Source organism: Equus przewalskii, chromosome 13, assembly GCF_037783145.1.
Source record: "Equus przewalskii isolate Varuska chromosome 13, EquPr2, whole genome shotgun sequence".
NCBI classification, from domain to species: domain Eukaryota; kingdom Metazoa; phylum Chordata; class Mammalia; order Perissodactyla; family Equidae; genus Equus; species Equus przewalskii.
Genome location: NC_091843.1, coordinates 18091873 through 18111814, shown reverse-complemented (window position 1 = coordinate 18111814; position 19942 = coordinate 18091873). Strand labels below are relative to the sequence as shown.

Here is a 19942-nt window from a genome sequence, read left to right as displayed (position 1 = left end):
GAGGGGCCAACACTGGGGACAGGAAGGCAGCTCCTTCACGAACTGCTTCCCCTTTCCTCTAAATAAGTAACTTCTTTCCAAAAGTAGAACAGGAAACAGAGGGATTGTGTAATCCTTGTATCTGAGGTGTGGTTTATTACTGCTTTCAGACAGGGAGGGGCATGCCTGAAGCAACTCTCTAAGGTCCTTCCAGTCATAAAGTCTTTCTCTCATTCGAAGTTTTTGAAATAGCACTTCCCCACTAACGATAAACTTGAGGATTATCTACTTTTGCTAATTCATGCTCAGATCACCTCTGGTTTGAGGTAATAATCTCCTCCAGCACCAATATCACTTTTACCAGGATGGTGTTTGTGTGGTGGGGGAGTATTCTTATATGGTGGACCATTAGCCTAACATCCTGAGTTAATTACAGTTTACTGAGAAACCCTATTCTCATTCCCAAACTTTCTCCATTCTGCTGGGCTCACATTTCCAATTAACCGTAGTTCCTTTCCTTTCCTTTTCATTTTAATGAACCCAGGTAAACTCCATCATTAGCAAATTCCATTCTCACTGTCAGGGGTCAATCAACCAGTCATTCAGTGAATCAAGAAATACTTATCAAACTCTTGTTTTGTACTAGCTGAGTAAAACCTACACATCCACCCCTCTCCTCCTGGAGCTTGCACTCTACTGAGGCTGAAAGATTTTAAACATACACTCATAGAAATAAATAAATACTCACCAACCAGGATAAGTGCCACAAAGGAGAACAGGGTGCAATGTGATTACACTACAGAGGAGTGGGACTTTGTCCCTGAAGAGGTGGGGCTGGAGCTGAGATCAAGACATGGGTGAGGGGTAACTGGATGGAATAGTGAGTGTGCCTCTGTGTGTGTGTTGTGTGTGTGTATGTGTGTGTTGTGTGTGTACGAATATGTGTGTGTATGTGTGTCTGGAAGCAAGTGAGTATCCTAGAAAGAAACAACATTTGCAAGCTTCCTGTGGCTAGAACAGACAAGCTCACTTTAAAAATGGAAGGAAGACCCAAGTAGGGCTAGAAAGCAGGAATCAGTGGTTCCTGGAGAATTATTTTCCCTTCATGTACAGTTCTCTAAAAAGTATATGAGTTGGTCAGGACAATGGGGGGAAAACCCTATAAAATTAAATTTAATCTACACTTAGATTCTTGGTAAATAGTGATGTGGGGTCGGTGAGCTGAGGAGTCGAAAGAAAGATTTCTTGGACTCTCAAGATCTGGCAGTAGTGCTCTTTTATTTAGAGAATAGTGTGGAATGGCATGGGGACAGGACCCATGGGCAGTCAGAGCTGCTGCTGCCATGCTGCTGCTGCATGGGGACAGGACCCACAGGCAGTCAGAGATGCTGCTGGCATGGGGAGCTGCTGCAGCTGCTGGCATGGGGACAGGACCCATGGGCAGGCAGAGCTGGTGCCGGCATGTTGCTGCTGCCGCCACCGCTACTGCTGCAAACATGGGTGGAGAGTAAGGCTAAATTTAAGGCATAGGTATGTGAGCCATCTCTTTACAAGACAAAGGAAAGAACATGTAAAAAAGTTAAAATGGTATCAGTGCAGGTGGGGTCTGGCCATTGGGTGGTCCCACAACTTTTAGATAAGAATCAGATCGGATTAAGTAAAGGCCAGAAGCCACCACCCTAAATACTATCTTCAGCTAAAGACAAAGGAGGATCTTGGGGGGTGGGTGGGGGGGGAGTCAGTTACTTGAGGTTGCCAGACAGTAACCAACTTAAGTCCTTGCCTTCCCCATTAAGAGTTTCCAGAGATAAGGCCATCCTGCCTTCCTCGTGGTGCAGAGAGGGTGGCATCTTGACAGCTGGAGATTTCCCTTACAAATGTAAATGTTTCCCAACAAAGGGCAAGCAAGCGCTGAGGGCTGCTCAGAATTGCTTTCATTAAAAGTAACCAGCCCCTTTCTCATCTGCAGTTTTAAAAGTAACCAGCCTAAAATAATCCTCATCAAATAGTACACTATCCTAAAATTAAAATTAATTAGAATCTAAGAAAGTTTGGCTTTCAACTAACCACAGGGTTTTTTAAAGCACTCCATCTTGAGGACAAAATGTGTAAATCTCACAAAAACCATTTTCTGTTAGACATCTAGTCAACAAGCAATAACCACTGAGAAGAAACAGTCTGAGGTTAGCACATACTCAAATCAATCAACTGTATCAGTTTCCCCCAAATTGCAATAATTTTTGAATCATCTTTCCAATTTTTGCCAAACCTGAATATCGTTTGTTTTATTAATGCAGTATATTTTAACTCAATTTACTTTTTATTTATTTTATTTATTTATTTTTTTGTGAGGAAGATTGGCCCTGCACTACCATCTGCTGCCAGTCTTCCTCTTTTTGCTTGAGGAAGATTGTCACTGAGCTAACATCTGTGCCAATCTTCCTCCAGTTTATGTGGGATGCCACTACAGAGTGGCTTGATAACTGGTGCTAGGTCTGCACCCAGAATCTGAACGTGTGAACCCCCGGCCACTGAAGTGGAGCACGCAAACTTAACCAGTATGCCACTGGACCGGCCCCCAACTTACTTTTTAAGACCTTAAATGTTGACTTTGGCGTTGTGCTAAAGCATTGATATCTGAAATTAGGAGTTTGACACACATTATTTTTTTAATAGGCGCTAACAAGACCTACTTTTCTTAAAACAAAAGCTTTTGGCCCTCTATTACAACACTGAACTAGACCTGCTGTATCTCTATTGCTGTTCTGGTAACCGGGTTCAAAAACATTACCATCATGCAGAAAGCATCAGTCATTTTCCTTTTTTGAAGCTCACCTATGAATGCAGGAAAGGCTGCTAATGTGTTTTGCAAGTTGTTTTCTGTTTGTTTCTCACAGAAGTGTCAAAACACCAACAGGTTTTTCATCAACCCTGATTTAGAAAGAAAAAATATAGTGAACCGGTTTTCTATTCATTCCGCAAGCATTACACTAGATCAAAGACAGATGTGCAATAAAACAATCTTATTATCAGTTTCTTATTCATTTTGTTTTTTCTACTTATTTTGGTTTGATTTGTTGAGAAAATGGCTATCACTTTTATACAGTTTTCTACCTGTTTTACCCATACTCATTTTACAGATGAAAAAACAAAAATAAGGGAATTAGAATAATTCCTCTCTAGAACTTGTCATTTCTTCCTGCTCCCTTTCAGGAAAGCCTATATTTACTGGAATCCAGGATGTACTTCTTTTTCCCCCCACATCTGAATGTTTTGGATCTAGGGTATGTCATATAATTGATATGGTAATGTTTCTTTTTTATTTTTACCCTCACAACCTATTATTAAATTAATGGTATTTTAGATTCAAGGAAATGTGTTTAGTGGCAGACCAGAAAACAGAAATCATGGTTTGAAAACCTCTCATGAAGGTTTCCAGTTCTGGAACCTGCCAAGGAAAGTTCAGGAAGGCCTTCATAGGAAAGAAATGGTCAAGGGGGGGGCCTTATTCTGCAGTGGGGTTGGGATAGGCTAGAAGTCCTGGGGACGGATGAAGCTCAGAGCCTTCATTTGCCTTGTACTCAGTAACAGGAGTCTACATATAGCTGCTGCGAGCAATCAGTCCTTGTAAGCACCAGACAGAGCTCTGAACTTCCCAGTGGGATGAGCAAGAGCTATGATTGTGCCTTATTCACAGACTACAAACTGTGTCCTATAATTAGGATGCCAGATGCTGATTTCCTCTAGAGGAAGAAATACCGAGTGAGAAATGAGTCTGTAGGCCCTTGCACAGGGTAGGGTGGGGAGTGTTGCCTTTGGACGTCAGTGAGAGCGGGAACTAGTGTGAAAGGGAAGGGGAGAATGAGAAGGAAACAGTGATCACCTTCAATGAAATTAGTGAAAGGACACAATTCTGTAGAAGATAACGAAATACGTGGCAAATGAAATCCTATGGAGTGGGCCTTTGTGGGAAAGGAATGATCGAAGGGTAGGTCTTTACAAAACTCCTGAGTCATCAGCATGCCATGCTCAGCTCCCATCATTAGTCTTTCAGTTAATGCTTTTTACCCCATTGGTTTTCTCTTAGCTCCTCAGTCCATAAGAGCTTTACTCTGACAGATTTTCAAAGGAAAACTATTTTTTAAACAGATGAGAAGATAATTCTGTAGTCTGCTGTGTTATACTTCATCACCTCCAAAGTTCGTTAGAGTTAAGGGTGTCACCAGTTCCCCAGCAAGCTGATCTCTATTGGGTGTATTTGGAGCTCAGACCTCTCTCATGAGCTTCGGACAAGAGTATCCCACTGCTTACTTGCTATTGCCACTTCTTTTTTAGGTATCTCAACTTTAACATTTCTAAAACTCTTGGTTTCTCTCCAAAATTCACTTTGGTTCCAGTAGTCCCCATTTCTATGAATAGCATCTCCATTTACCCAAATGACCTAGGCGTTATCTTTGATTTCTCCTTCATTTGCTACAGCCCTTCTATTTTTAAGTTTTATCTATTTTTTGCCTCCTAAATATTTTTCAAATCCCTCTGCTTCTTGACATTTCTACTGCTTCTAATCTAATAAGAAGCACTATTATCTCTTGTCTGGGCTACTGCAATAGACTTTTAACTGGTTTCCGCATCCTCACTTGCTCCCTTTCCAATATAGTCTTCACATAGCAGCCAGAGTTATTTTTCTGAAGTATAAATCAAATCATGTCAGTCCTCTTCTTAAGGATCTCAATGATATGATTGCCTTTGTATAAAATCCAGACTTCTCACCCTGGCCTGCATTATTTCATATGATCTAGCTCCTGCCTACCTCTTTCCTCTTGCTCAATATTTTCAAATATTCCAATCTCTCTCTCTCTCTCTCTGTGCACGGGTCTAGACATTGAGTAGTTCCTCTCCTTTGAAAGCTCTTTCTTCACTCTTTGCCTAGTATATTAGTCAGGCTAAGTTAGGCAAGGCTGTGAAACAAATAAAGCCCCAAATCTCAATGGCTTAGCACAACCTTTGAAGAATTTGTAGGTCCAAGTGACTCTCCTCCATCCACTGACTCAGGGATCCAGGCTCACTCCACCTCATGATCCCAATATGTGCCTTTAAATATAGCCAAAACAGGGACCCAGAAGCGAACTACATCACTTTGCTCATAGTCAAATGACCAGAATCAGTCACACGGTCTCATTCTGACTGCAAGGGACCCTGGGCTACATGGGGAACACATAGAATTTTTGATGAGCAGTGACTGTCTCTGCCAGGTCTCAGATTAAATGGCATTTCTTCAGAGAGTTGGGTAGAGTAGTAGAGTTCAGAGTAATGAGGGATACTGGAGTAATGGGTGGCATGGCAATAGGATATGGTCAGACCTGTCATTATTGCCTTGTTAGCTGAAGAAGGGGATTCTGTATTTTCCAAACACTCTGACACCTTCTATTTAAATGTCCTACTCCAAATTTGAGGTCAAGAGAGTGGCCCCTAAACTCTGGCTCTCAAACACTGTCCTGAGGTAGGCTGCTGACAGCAAGATGTTAGAGAATTAATATGTGCTTCTGGCACAGTCTGTACATGAAACACATTATATGCTGCATACATATGTGAGCCACTATTTTTAAGTGTAGCAGATACTGTTGAGATGGATATATTACAAATTTGTTTAAAGGCATTATTGATTTCACAGTAGGATTTTGCCATACGTATTTTCTCATCCCATGAATACCAAAAGTACAGCTCCTTTCAACAGGAGGTTGTGAAGTGTTTTCATGACAAAAGACATCTTTGAGCTCTGAAAGGCTGGTGGAGTAGCGTGAGCCCAGAACTGAATGCGGGGTGTTTAGTGCACAGAAGAAGATCTGTAATGCATAGTTCCTGACCTAACAAAATGGTTGGAGAGATGAGATATATACATAGGAAAAGATAATTGGATAGGCTATCAAGGGGGAATTAAATAATGCAGACAGCAAGCATCAGAAGTTGTCAGAGATGGAAGAAAACATAGGTGAGTGGGTAAGACAAGGCAAGCTTCCTGGAGAAGCAGAAACGGCCAATTACTGCATAAGAGGGCTTGGGTGTCCAGAAGCAGGTATGAGTCCAGAAGCTGCAAGAATAGGCAAGTGAGCAACTCTATCTCTTGTCCTTACCTCTCAGTGTGAAAAATCTGCATTGTTAACCAGCTCCCAGATCATTCTAGGGTAGGGTTGCCAAAGAGCCAACCTGGAAAGACACTGTCTTCTGCACTCACGTATCTGCTCTCCATTGAAAACTATCCTTTTCCATTTTCTTCCCTCTATTCCAAGCCTGATTTCCCAAGTATCTTCCTATTGAAAGACAAAAGATCTTGGGAAATAAAAAGACAGCACAGCACGGGCAATCTTTTCTTTGTAAGAGGCAGGTAAAATGAGATGCATAATTTTATTTTTTATATCCCTCCAGGCAGAAATGTGATTTCACTTAAAAGTTGTTTTATAGATTCTCTTGGTTTGTTTTACTGACAAAATAATTAAGTTGGGTCTAATTAAAAGTGAATAAATTGCTCGCAGAAGCTGAATAAATCAGTGCTGAGCTGAAGGGAAGAAAGTTGTCCAAAAATCCACAGGGCTGAAAGCAATGAAAAGACAATGGTACACGCTGATGGGCTCAATTCACCTCACTCAAAACATACGCATGGTTATGTGAGTTACATGCTGACTAATACACCCGGGAAAGTCTGAGGTGGGGCAGGCAGGGAGCAGGACCTGGGAAATTTGGGAGAAGCTTTCTCAAGGTCAAATGGACTGGACACTTGGCTTAGTGCAAAGAGTGTGGGACCGGATTTGTGAATTGGGGTGAGAAAAACTGATATTTTAGCAGATGCCTCCAGAATTTCCTTAGGGAGGGAATAAACCTTGATTAGCACTGGGATGAAAGGCAAGGGGATGAGAATTAAGGGGGAGAGGAAAAGGGAGGAGGAAATTTAGCTGGCAAGAGCATGAGAAATAGAGATTAAGATGGTAGCAGGTTGGTGCATGTGTTATCAGAAAAGGGCAGAGGGACTTTTTTTAAAATTGAGGTATAATTGACATAACATTCGTTTCAGGTGTACAACATAACGATTTGGTATTTGTATATATTGTGAAGTAATCACCACAATAAAGTGGAAGTGTGTACATTTTGACCCCCTTCACCCACTTTGCTCACCCCCTATCCCCACTTTTGGCAACCAGCAATCTATTCTCTGTATTTATGAGCTTGCCTTTTTTTTTTTTAGATTCCACATGTACGTGAGATCATTAAATATTTGTGTTTCAATATTTGACTTATTTCACTTTGCATAATGCCCTCAAGGTCCATCCATTTTGTCACAAACTGCAAGATTTCCTTCTTTTTTAAGGCTGAATAATATTCCATTGTATACATAGGACTTTAGAAAAAAGCTCAAATATTCACTTAAAATTGTGTATGATATTGTAACATGATATGATGTCCTTCCAGTTACTCTAAAATTGTTAGTAAAACTTTACAACACAGAGTGGCTTTGTATGAATGGCATCATTTGATTAGAAGTAGAAGTCTTGAAGTCAAGAAGGAGTTGTCCCCATATTTGGCTCAGTGCCAAGGAGAGAAGATTGAAAAAAGAACCACAAGAAAGAGGGGAGAATGAGAAATTTAGCAAACTTTGGAAATTAGAACCAGAGATGACTGGGCGAAACATAAGTCCCATAGGAATTCACAGAAGTTGGGGGGAAGTGGTGGCATAGGGTTTTCCACAGGATACGGGATGGGGGTTCAAGTTGATCTCATCTGGATTTTAAAGGGCAGGGAAAACCAAGCCAAGGTAACATTTGGCTTACACATCCCACTAGCCAGCTGTGTGACCACGGGCAAGTCAGTTATTCTCTCTGGGCCTTAGTTCCTTCCTCTATAAAATGAGGGAATTGGACCAGGCAATCACTAACATCTCTGACACTTTCACTTCAGGTGTAATTCTCACCCTGACTTTTCTGAAGTCAAAGGGATGAGTGACCCTGAGCAGGGACCTTGCCAAAGGGCAGATTATTTCCTCCCCAGATGACAGCCTACCCATAAAAGGTAAGGGAGCTCACAGCACATAATAGCTGAGTGGCTGATCTTTTCTCTTTTCTTTGTCAAAAGGATGAAGCCTTTTTCATCGGTCTTTTTTGGTTGAGTTACTCTCTCATATGTACTTTGGGTTTAACATTCTCATTTTTCCGGAGAAATAACTGAACCCTCTCATCTTTAATATGTCCCCTCTTTTATAAGATTAATATTAATAACAAGGTTCTCAAAGGGCCTCCATATGTTCCAAAATTCTACTCCCAAAATAGGGAGGAATTTCAAGAAAGATCCAACTGTCGATTGGACATCACCATCAGGATGTCTCTTAGGATGTCAATCTCAGTTTGCCTCCAAATATTTTCGTTATCTACACCCTACATCTGCTTTTGCTCCCCATTTCCTGTCTCATGGAATGGCAACGCTATCCCTTCAGTTGGCTAAGCTTGATTCCTCTCTCACCCAATGTATCCAACCAATTAAGTCCTGTTGATTCTAGCCTATACATATCTGTCAGTTCTGTCCACTCTTCTCGGCCCATTGTCACCACATCAGTCCAGACCACTCTGATCTCTCGCCTGGATTGCTTGACAGTTTTAGTTTGTCCCTCTGCTTCCAATTTTGCTTTCCTCCAATCTGTTTTTCCACAATGAAATCAGAAAGATGTCATCAAATTAGAAATCCATTCATGTCATTGCCTTGCTCAAAATCTTTTCTGGCTTTGAATTTCCCTCAGACAGCATAAGGAACAAAACTAACATAATTTACAACTCCTTCCCTCCAGGAACTAGATACGCCTCTCTTTCCAGCCTCACCTTTTGTTAATCTCTTTCATGCTCTACTCTAGTCATAGGAAATTGTTTTATCTTGTGTCCTTTTTTTTTTTTTTTTGAGGAAGATTAGCCCTGAGCTAACTGCTGCCAATCCTCCTCGTTTTTTGCCGAGGAAGGCTGGCCCTGAACTAACATCTGTGCCCATCTTCCTCCACTTTATATGTGGGATGCCTACCACAGCATGGCTTGCCAAGCAGTGCCATGTTGGCACCTGGGACCCAAACCAGTAAATCCCGGGCTGCTGAAGCAGAACGTGAGCACTTAACTGCTGCGCCACCGGGCCAGCCCAAACCAATACCACCAGTACTCCCTGATCCCTTTCCCCTCAAAGCCTAGCTAATTTCCATTCTTCTTTTTTTTTTTTTTTGCTGAAGAAGATTCACCCTGAGCTAATATCTGTGCCAATCTTCCTCTATTTTTTAGTATGTGGGCTGCCAGCACAGCATGGCCACTAACAGAGTGGTGTAGCTCTGCACCTGGGAACTTAACCTGGGCCACCAAAGTGGAGCGTGCCAAACTTAACCACTAGACCACCAAGGCTGGCCCACCATTCATCTTTTAGGATGTAGATAGTATCTCCCCAAGAAAGCCTTCCTTGGTCCTGAAGTATGATTGAAGGGCTACTCATGTGTTTCTGTCCTTATCCCATTTTAGCTTCTGTTCCGGGTATTGAGGCTACGTACTTTCCTAGAATGAGGGCTTCTACAAGGCAGTCACCACTCTACCCACTAGTGCCTCCTGGGAGCAGTCATCACACTGCCCCTCGTGTCTCATGGGGCAGTCACCATTTAACTCTCTCTGCCTCCTGCAGACAATCATTACTCTACGCCCCAGGGCCTCCTGAGAACAGTCACCACTTTACCTCCCACTGGATGTGGTCACCACTCTACCTAACTGTTAGGTGGGGCTGGTGGTCACTTTGCCCCAGTGCCTCCTGGGAGCAGTCAGCACTTCACACCGCCTTCCCCGGTGAATGATAGGCACCAAGAAGTGCTTGATTTATTTGATGAATAAAAAGTAATTTGCATTTCAATATTATTTTCAAAAATTTCAAAGAACTTCACTCCTACTATTCCGTTTTACCCCTCAAACAATCCTTTGAGGTAGGTTGGGCCTGTATTACAGTGCTTCTCCCCAGCCGTACAGGCCAAGTTCCTCAATACACCCATTTACAAGAATCGGTGGTCAAAGAATTGAGAAGTCACAGTAGAAATTCCCCTTTCTTGTGACCACATTTTGGGAGTATAATGAAAAACATTTTGAACAAAACAATCAAGGTAGCATACTAAATAATGTCAATATAAATTACATTTATCCTTTTACATAATGATAGGTACTACACAATTTCACTCACGACCTGCTCCCTGGAAGTTTTTAAAGCTTGCCTCTCCTAACACAAGAGACTTGAAATTAATTTTGTTTGTAGCTAAAATCTGTTGTGAACCATAAAAAGAAAATTGTTCTGATTTATGACTCAGGGCTTTTGACTTCCAGCTCCTCACATCTTAGCAACTCGAACGACTAGATTTTTGAGATGGGCAAATTGTTGGGGAAGTGTTTTTCAAACTCTCTTCCCATGATGCAGGATTACGTGTCCTTAGCTCTGCTCAGGAGGATTTCTGACCAAAGTCCTGTAACAGGATGCTCTCATGCCTCACAGCAAAGGCTCTCCCTGCTCAGACTCAGGGTGCAGGTCTAAGATCACAATTCGCGTGCTTTCGATATTCCTTCTCTCTCAATATTATCTTGTGCAAATCTTTACTTCCCATATATCGTCTTTCTTTATTCCTAACCCCTTAGTTTCTCATTTTCTTAGAAATGACTTGATATTTGCATATACTGGAACTGAAATTGTCTGTGTGAACTAGAAATTCTGCAGAAGTAAATTTGCTTACACTGAAATCTCATATTTGGTGAAATTGTGGCTTGGAGGGTATGACTGTGGATAATTCTGAAATTTTCTATATTTTACAGGTCAGTCTGATTCCCTTTTTTCTCTGAAATAATAAATAAAATGAAGAAAGTTTAGGTGATTTGCTTACGGTCATGAAGATCATCAGTTAACATCAGTTTCCCAATGCACAGCCTGGTCAGCTTGGTTTTTGGTGTTTCTACCTCAGTGTAAGCCATTTATATTAACTCCTATAACTTTAGACATCTGTGCCTGCCCCGCTTGATTTGTTTAAAAATAAACTTTTGATTTCAGTGTAATTTTAGCTTTACAGAAAAGTTGGAAAGATAGTACAGAGAGTTCCTTCACTCAAGATTCTCCTAATCTTACAGAACCAAGATACGTTTGTCAAAATAAGAAATTAACATCGGTACCATACAATTAACTAAACCACAGAGTTTATTTGCGTTTTACCTGGGCATTTTTAAATTTCTTAAATAACAAAGCATTTCAAATTAGAGAAAAATAGAGAGCCTGACCCCACTCCCACAATGGCACTTATTCATTGGGACCAAGAGACTGCATGGGTCAAAGATTTGTTTGTGGATTGTTTGTTTTAATTTCCCTTTATTCCTATCTGACATAATACTAAGCAGCTTTCTTATGCGACTCACACTCCTTCCAGATCTCCCACTGTGGTAGGACCCCAGAGTGGTATGGGTGTGCAGAGAGGTCTGGCTCTCCAAGACAGGAACCCTGGGCTCTCCAGGATAGCCAGTCATAACCGTGTTGCCTCCTTTGAGACTCTGAAAGGGCTCTCAGTCTGTTACAAGATTCATTAAACTGCAAGCAAGCATATTTCTGGACAGAGACTTTGCATTGGCATGTGACAACACCACACACTCTCTTTACTTCATTGCAATATGCACATTTTATCTTCAGGATAGGGGCACACAGGTCTACATATGACTTTCTGAAGAACAATAGACCACAGTTGTTAATCTGTTTGTTTCCTAGAGTAAAGAAAAGTTTATTAATATCAGTTGGGTGGAAAAAAGTCTCTAAGATTGCGAAGGAGCATATGACTGTGATCTCCTGTGACAAGACCACAAACCCACAAAGAGACAGGAGAAGAGAGAAAAGAGGCAAAAAAGGAATGAGAAGAAAGTAGAGAAACAAGGTTTAGCACTTAAATGGCAAAGGTCCATGGAGATATGAAGCAGCAGTAGCGCAAGGGCAAGAAATCAATCAGCCGCCACCAGCTAGAAGGAGAATGACAGAGTGATGTCCCCTGGCTGGACTGCTTGGTCAGGGTTGGGCCTGCCCAAACTCCTAGGAAATCTTCCTCTTCTGAAAACTTAGGCCCAGAGGCCCAATTCTCCCCTCTTCATCAAACCTCAATCCTTGATGAGAGATCCTGAATGTTTAGAAAAACCACTGGGACTAGCTTTTTATGTTCCTGTCTGATTGATTCTGCTTGAGGCTGCTGAGGCAGATCCTCTGACATTTCATGGTGCCCAGAGGAGTTGTTGCTGTTAGTGCCATTGGGTCGATTCTGACTCCTAGCGACCCTGTGTATAGCAGAGGGAACCCTCCTAGATCTCTCGCGCCGTCCTCTCACCTTCTGGCGCTGTATCGGACAATGCTCCACTGCTATTCATAGGCTTTTCATGGCCAATCTTTTTGGAAGTAGGTGGCCAGTTCTTCCTAGTCTGTCTTAATGTGGAAGCTCCACTGAAAGCTGTCCACCATGGGTGACCCTGCTGGTATTTGAAATGCCAGTGGCATAGCTTTCAGCATCACAGCAACATGCTGCCGCCACAGTATGACAACTGACAGATGGGTGGTATGGTTCCCTGACCAGGAGTTGAACCTGGGCTGTAGCAGTGAGAGTACCAAATCTTAACCACTAGACCACCAGGACTGGCTCTAGGGGCGTTGGCAACGATTTAAACATTTTTAGGGCATTGCAAGGGTTTTGTTATCTGATTTATAAAACAAAATTAGATTCTCTCTGGGGCACTTTGTTGAGCTTATTATTCTGATATAGGAAATTGAGATAAAAGCAAATTAACACATGTAGGTAGCTGCATTCATCCTCCCTCCTTCCCACCCCCTAATCACTTCATTTTGTCCTTTCGTGAAAGAGCCAAGGAGATAACACCCCATCTGGTGAGTGTATAATTTATTTCCAATTTTCTTAGTCTTTTTAGAGTTGTGCATGTGGGCATTTGGTGACATTTTACAACTTCAATATAATGGTCTCTGTCGCAAGTCCTTCATAATTATCCAGACTATAAATATTGTATCTAGGCACCTTTCCTTTCCTTTGGACCATTAGAAAGACAAATGGCTTTGCTGTCCAGCCATGTGGGGAGGGGGACTATTGAGTACAGCACCATGTAGAGTAGACTCTGATGGTGACAGAATGTGTGTATGGGTTTTGGAGTCTGAAACACCACAGGATATTTATTGAGAAGAGAGGAAAAGGCAAATTTGAGTTAAATCCATTTCTCCCTTCTGCTGTGTTCCACTGGCACTGAGACTTGCTGTCTGAACAGGGGACAATCCATCCTAACTATGATTTAATTTATCTGCATGATGCCAACAAACCAGGGTTCCTGAATTATCTCATGGATTAAAGACCCCTTAGGGACTGAGATTCAGACAGTGCGTATTGGCATCAGCATAGCAAAGAGACAAATGATACACACCAGAGAGCCGGGCAACAGACTCGTGAACATATGGGGACTTGATACGTGACAGATATGCCCTTATAAATCAGTATGGACAGGCGGACTACCCAATAAATAGTGTTGAGATCATTGTTAACTCATATAAAAACAACAACAGCAACGACAAATTTCTACTTCACATCGCACACAAAAAAATAAATTCCAGGTGCTTAAAGACCTCCCTCTTGGGGAGGGGGAACTTAAAACAAAATATAGGAGAATATCCTATGACCTTGAGGTAGGGAGGGAACTCTTAAGGCACAGGTATCAATAATTAGAGTAAGGATTGATAAGTTTGACTACACTAAAATTTCTGTGCCCTAAAGAATGTGGAAAAGCAAGTCACAGATTGGGAAGAGATGTGTGTAACGTTATTACATATGCAAATCCAGAAAGGAAAAGATAACCCAATAGAAAATAAGAAATGATAGGAACAGGGTGTTCTCAGAAGAAGGAACTGTCCACAAGGAAATGTATTTAGAAACATTCATTGCATCATCAAAAATGTAAAAAATTAAATAACTTACATGTCCACCAAATAGCACAACGAAAAAATAAACTGTAGCATATTCACAAAATGGAGTATTCTATGGCAGTTAAAATTGAACTATATCATCATGGATAAATAGCAAAGTAATAGTTAATAATTCTAAATAGGTTAATTGTTATTTTGCAGGTGCTACTGTCAGCACTTTACATGTGAATATTAACTGATTTAATTCTCATGACAAACTGTGATGTGGGTACTATTATGATCCCCATTTTATAGATGAGCAAACTAAGGCACAGAGAAGTTTAAGTACCCAAGTCTCACAGCTGTCAAGTGGCAGAGTTGGCCTGTGAACCAATCAGTCTAATTCTAGCATTGGTGATTTAAACATTAAACCTGCCTCATAAAACAGAATCCTGAGCAACGAAAATATAATGTTAAGCAAAAAATTCAATTTGGAAGATGATAGGTACAGTGTGATTCTTTATTATTCAGGGTTGGGTTCAGTTGCATTTAACCAGAGTAACAAAAAGTGCCTTAAACAAGATATCTGTTTATGAAATAAAACAAATCTAGAGGTAGGTAGTCTAAGGCTGATACACGGGCTCCAAGGTCATGAGGGACCCAGGTCTTTCTGCTCTTCCATCCTTAGCACTAGTTTCCAACCTCGAGGTGGTGTCTTCCAAAAGAAGACATCAGGGATAGTGCTGGGTCTGAAATGGAAAAACAGGCTGGGTTCACCCCATGCTTGGTGGGGTCTCAATTTGGGAAGGCCACATAGGGCCAGGCTGAAGAAGGAGAAAGCAAGGAAGGGACTAAGCGCTCAGAGTGGGGGACTTGATCTAAAAGTTAAAGAAATATGAAGGGCTTCTTAAGGATTTTGTTATTCATGGTCCTACGTCTGCAGGGCAGGAAGCAGTGAGGCAAACAAGATGGAACTTTGGCCAAGAAGAGTGTACATACACTGATGTCCTCAGTGTCATTTCTCATTGACATCTAAACAGGGCAGCTCACCAATCACCAGCATTCTCATTGCTTGTTCAAGAGAGCTCTTTGAGGACAGAGATTGTGTCTGGTTCAAGATCTGCCACAGGGCTGGCACATAGAAGGAGCTCAAACATATGTTAAATAAACAAATGAACAAATGAATGAATAAGTAAACTCGATAGGATGGAGGTTGGGTGGAGTCCTCTGAATTGGGAATGAGCACCCAGGATAACAAATGTTGTATTAGCTCAAGTTCCTTGAGGGCAAAGGCCAATGTATCATTGTGTTTGTACACCTTGACCCTAGTGCTTGCTGAATAGCTGCTGAGTTGAATTGAGATGAATTATAAGATAAAAACAGGATTTATAACAATCGACTGCGATTGTATGGGTATTCCAGACATCCATATATAAAGAGTCAGGAGGTTGTTTGACAATGATCCCAAACTTCTAATAAAAAATATCATTATCCTCATCAAAAACAAAATAACTATGGCCACCATTTTCTTTTCATGTGCCAGGTGCTGTTGAGTAGATTATTTCTAAAACTTACCATCACTTTGCAAAGTAGGTGTTATTATTATCATTTTACAATGAAGAGACCCAGTCCCAGAAAGTTAAGTGACTTTCTGAAGTAAAAAAGATCCTAAGGGCCCCAATTAGGATTTAAATGCAGGTCTCTTGGGCTCCAAACTCTACACAGTCATGTGTCACTTAACAAGGGGATTTGTTCTGAGATATGTGTCATTAGGCAATTTCGTCATTGTGCAAACATCACAGAGTACACTTACACAAACCCACATGGTAGAGCCTACTACACACCTAGGCCATATGATACTAATCTTATGGGACGGTAAGTATACATTGACCGAAACGTCATTATGCAGCACATAACTACTGCTATTGTGCATTCTGCTATTGTGGTAGCCAGACTTTTTTCCTTTCACAGACAGAGTTGCAGCATCAACAAATGTCAGTAAAGAAGTTGCATTTCTCCTCGAGGAAAGAGATTCTGGAACACCCTGCCATTCCTCTGAAGGCACTGGTGAACTATATTCTACGGCTGCTTTGAATATACTTGAGCTGCAACTCCTAACCTAATAGTTTTCTGCTGGCAAATCTAGTTGACATGCTATAAACACTTATTTCCCATAGGAGTGATGTTATGAGTCGATAGTACCCTATGGAAACTTTGCATACCATAAAAATACTGACAAATAAAAATGGCAAGTAATAGGATATATTGGAGTATATGAGGAAGCCATTTTGTGTAAACCTAATTTGGCCTGACCTTGTCCTTCCAAAAGGGCCTGACTGAGGCCATTGAGCATGCATTGTATCTGCTTTAGAGATTCCCTGTGGCAAGAGCAAAAGGCCCTTGAGATAAAGGTGCAACTTCCCTCCCCCTCCCAACGTTGGCGTCTCCTTAAGGATTAAGCATCTTTCCTTAGGCTAGAAACTGATTGCTGCGCTCACCTGTGACCGCCCAGCTCAAGACAATAGACTTGCCTCCTGCTACTCCCTCTAAGATAGCAGACCCACTACCCGCTGTGTCCATCAAATGCTGTGCCGACAGGGCAATCTTGTGACTATTGTGGGAGGGACATTTCAATCATATGTGAAACACCCTCTTTGAGGGTATATAACCACCCTGTGTACCCCCACTTCTTTGGAGTGCTCTGTTCCTTTGTGGACTCTCCCGGGTTATAATCCTAAAATGTAAGCTCAGAATAAACTTGCCCAAATTTTCATTTATAGATTGGTTATGGATTATTTTTATCAACAATACCAATACCAATCATGAAAATAAATGAAGGGAAAAATAACCCCCAAATACGTGCTTTTGCAAACATTTATCGAGAAGCAAAAATCAAATACTGAATGTAAAGGCTACACTGTAATTTTTTCCTTTCTTTTTTAGAGAGGCTTTACAATAATCTGAGTTCAATGAAGTTTGAAATGAAAATGCTGGCTTCCTTTCCTGGCAAATATCTAACAAGCTTCTTAAGCACTCTTCTTTGCTCCAGGGTTCTTTGAACTGAATTCAAATTAAAACCAACTCTCTTAAACTTTTCTTCTGAGTCAATATACTTGAAAACCTCTGCAATCAGGCTTTGACCAGGAAATCTGGATCCTTGTTTTGTGATGCGAAATACTCTGCAATTCTTAGCCTCTGACTTCAACAGTTGCAGCTCGGTTCTCTGGAAGATTCTTCCCTGGCTTGTCTGCATTTATAGTTTTCCTTGAGTTTATAGCCCTCTCTTCCTGAAGAGCTTGAATTATTCTTTACTCATGCTGAAAACTTTTTCTTTAATATCTCACCATGTCTGTTAGCTTTTCAAAGAGACCATTGCCTTGGTCAAAATTATGTCTTTGGAGGAAAAGCATATGATTTGCATGTCTGTTCATACAGCCATGCAATCAAAAATTATTCCACCTCATCACTCAGCCCATTGCTTTTTCTTCTTATTGTTGTCAATTAACTCAGCTGATAACTGGCATGAAAGGGTACACTGGTTGCAGCAAGTAGGCCAGTTTTAACACAGGTTGTGGGTGCCCAAGAGTGTGTGTGTTTTGATAAAATCAGTATAAACGTGGAAAGTTGCCACTCAGGCCGTCATAGGTCGGGGACACTGCACACATACTGCTCCTTTTGAACCACAGGATAGGTGTCAGGACACCTAGGGATTCAGGGACAATGGTGCTCTCTCCTTACAGTGTGGTAACACTTCCTGAACAAGGAGTATTCATAGGTAATTATGGTGATGTTGACTTGATTTCTAATATTGATTTTATCAAAGGGGAAAATGAGGTTTTAAGGTATAAAATGGGTTCTGCTAAATCTTCGACAGTCATCCCTGGGCTAAAGCCCACACTTTTGCCTCCTCCAGGCCCAGGTCCACTGCCATGAGTATCATGGTCGAAAGATAGGAGCATGGAAAGGGGAATTCTGAACAGTCTGCCTCAGTGCAACTCAAAGTTTCCAATGAAGCTTCTGGAAATTAAACCTTTAAACTCTGTCCATTTAGGCTAGTCATTATTATCTTTAGAGTCACAGATGAGAGGTTAATGTGAGAGCCAGATGGAAGATGCAAAGAAGCTGGAGCTGCTGTGTTGGTCAACTATGATGGGCCATGTTCAATCTGATGGGTGGGATTGTAGTCCAGCCTTGGGAATAAAACACAAAGAAAAGCTAAGAGACCAGATGGATGGCTGCAAAGGCTCCTGATGCCCTGACATTCTCTGGTTCTAATCCTTTATGAGGCTGGCTGTCTCATAACTAGTCTCTCTCCTTCTCATTAAAATCAGAAGATATAATTTTTGAGGCTTCATTCATTTACTCATTAATTCATGCATTTATTCACTATACTGTTTTTCTGCCTTTTCTCTTCCTACTGAGTTTTTTCAGCACCGTGTGAATCCATCATTGATGCCCTCACTGAATCTGTCTAACTGTGGTTGCTACTTCAGCTGCTCCCAAGGATTTGAAATATTCATCCCAGACCAAACAGCCTTTCAGCCTGCAGCGAGCATGTCTAAACACAGAGAAAAAACTTAGGGACGAAAAAAAGTAAGGCACAGAGAACAGGACTTGCCATACCAAATGGAGCAAATCTTATTTACAAATGACCTCGAACCCCTGAGATCAGCCCAAATAAAGAAGCATCTGTCATCTTTGAGAACATCCAATACTCTTCACCCTGACAAGAGGCCTCCAAAGACCAGATTCCATTTCAATCTAATTGGCTCCTTGCCCTTTTCCTGCCTTCCTCCATGCATGCGCAGCAAGCTAAACCTTCTTGGGATGGGAAGCCAGCCCAAAGATGTGAGACATCTTGACAGTGGAACCAGGGTGTGGAGGCAGGACAGCGGTTCTGCTAATTAAAGAACAATCAGGGGCATTGATTGCAGCCACAGAAGGAGCAGGCGCTGACTGGTGCCTGGAATCTCAGATCTCCTGCTGATGGCTGCATTGAGGTAGAACTTTTCCCTTCATCAAGACAGAGCACAGAGGGAGTTTTCTGTGTGGACAATCTAACCTATGTGTGGTCCACCTTTTAAGGCCCTCCGTAATGCCAGTGACCAAATTTTCCAAGCTGCAAATGGACAAATATAAGTGTATGAGACAAACAGTATGTATGTAAAGCGGAAATGTCACAGGAAATCCAGAGTGCCTGAATGTTACATCCTTTCACACTTCTACTCCTAAACATTTATCAGCCATATATTAAGATCGAAACACTGCTGTAGAAGCTGACAATCTGCCATGAACTTGACAGATGAGATCCTTGCCCTCGTGAAGCTTACGTTTTGATGGAGGGGATAGATGACAAAGAAAAATAAATAAACAAGATCCTATCAAACTGTACTCAGTTCTCTGAAGGAAGCAAGCAGGGAAAGGAGGAGAATCTCGACAATAATAGCTAACATTTGCTTTTTATGCACCAGGAATAATTCTGAGCATTTTGTTGTAGCAACTCATTTAACTTTCACAAATCTTATTATTTCAATTAATTTCCCCATTAGGCAGATGAGAAAACTGAGGCAGAGAGAGGTTAATTTGTTCCCAAATGGTAACTCCATCCTTCCAGGTGTTGGCCAAAACCTTTTGTGTCATTCTTACTTCTCTTTGTCTGTCTCTCTCTATTGTACCCTATACCCAATCATATGAAATCAATCAGGAAATACCACCCTCTCTACCTCAATGTATATACAGAATCTGACCACTTCTCATCACCTCCGCTGATGGACTCTGTGAACCACCATCATCTCTCAGCTGGCTTGTTGCAATAAAGTCCTGACTGGTCACACATCTATTCTTGCTCCTTAGAGTCCATTCTTAAAAGAGTAGCCATAGTCACTCTTAAAAACGTAAGTCAACAGATTTTACAATTCTGCTCAAAACTCTCCAATGGCTTCCAATATGCTCAGAGTAAAAGTCAAAGTAGCTTGAGTTCCTTTGTGGTTGTCTTCCTCAGTTACTC

The 19942-nt window shown here is 41.4% G+C and overlaps 1 protein-coding gene across 15 annotated transcripts in view; it reads right to left on the bottom strand.

The window, feature by feature from the left end:
- ATP10B (ATPase phospholipid transporting 10B (putative)) overlaps nt 1-19942 on the bottom strand; it is a 286689-nt gene that overhangs the window by 107961 nt on the left and 158786 nt on the right. For 8 of the 15 annotated variants that reach the window (XM_070569117.1, XM_070569110.1, XM_070569113.1 and 5 more), the window contains one exon: nt 2815-2910. The exons of the other annotated variants lie outside the window; for them this stretch is intronic. The gene's annotated coding sequence lies outside the window, so the exon portion shown is untranslated. The remainder of the gene's footprint in view (nt 1-2814; nt 2911-19942) is intronic. 15 annotated transcript variants of the gene reach the window in all.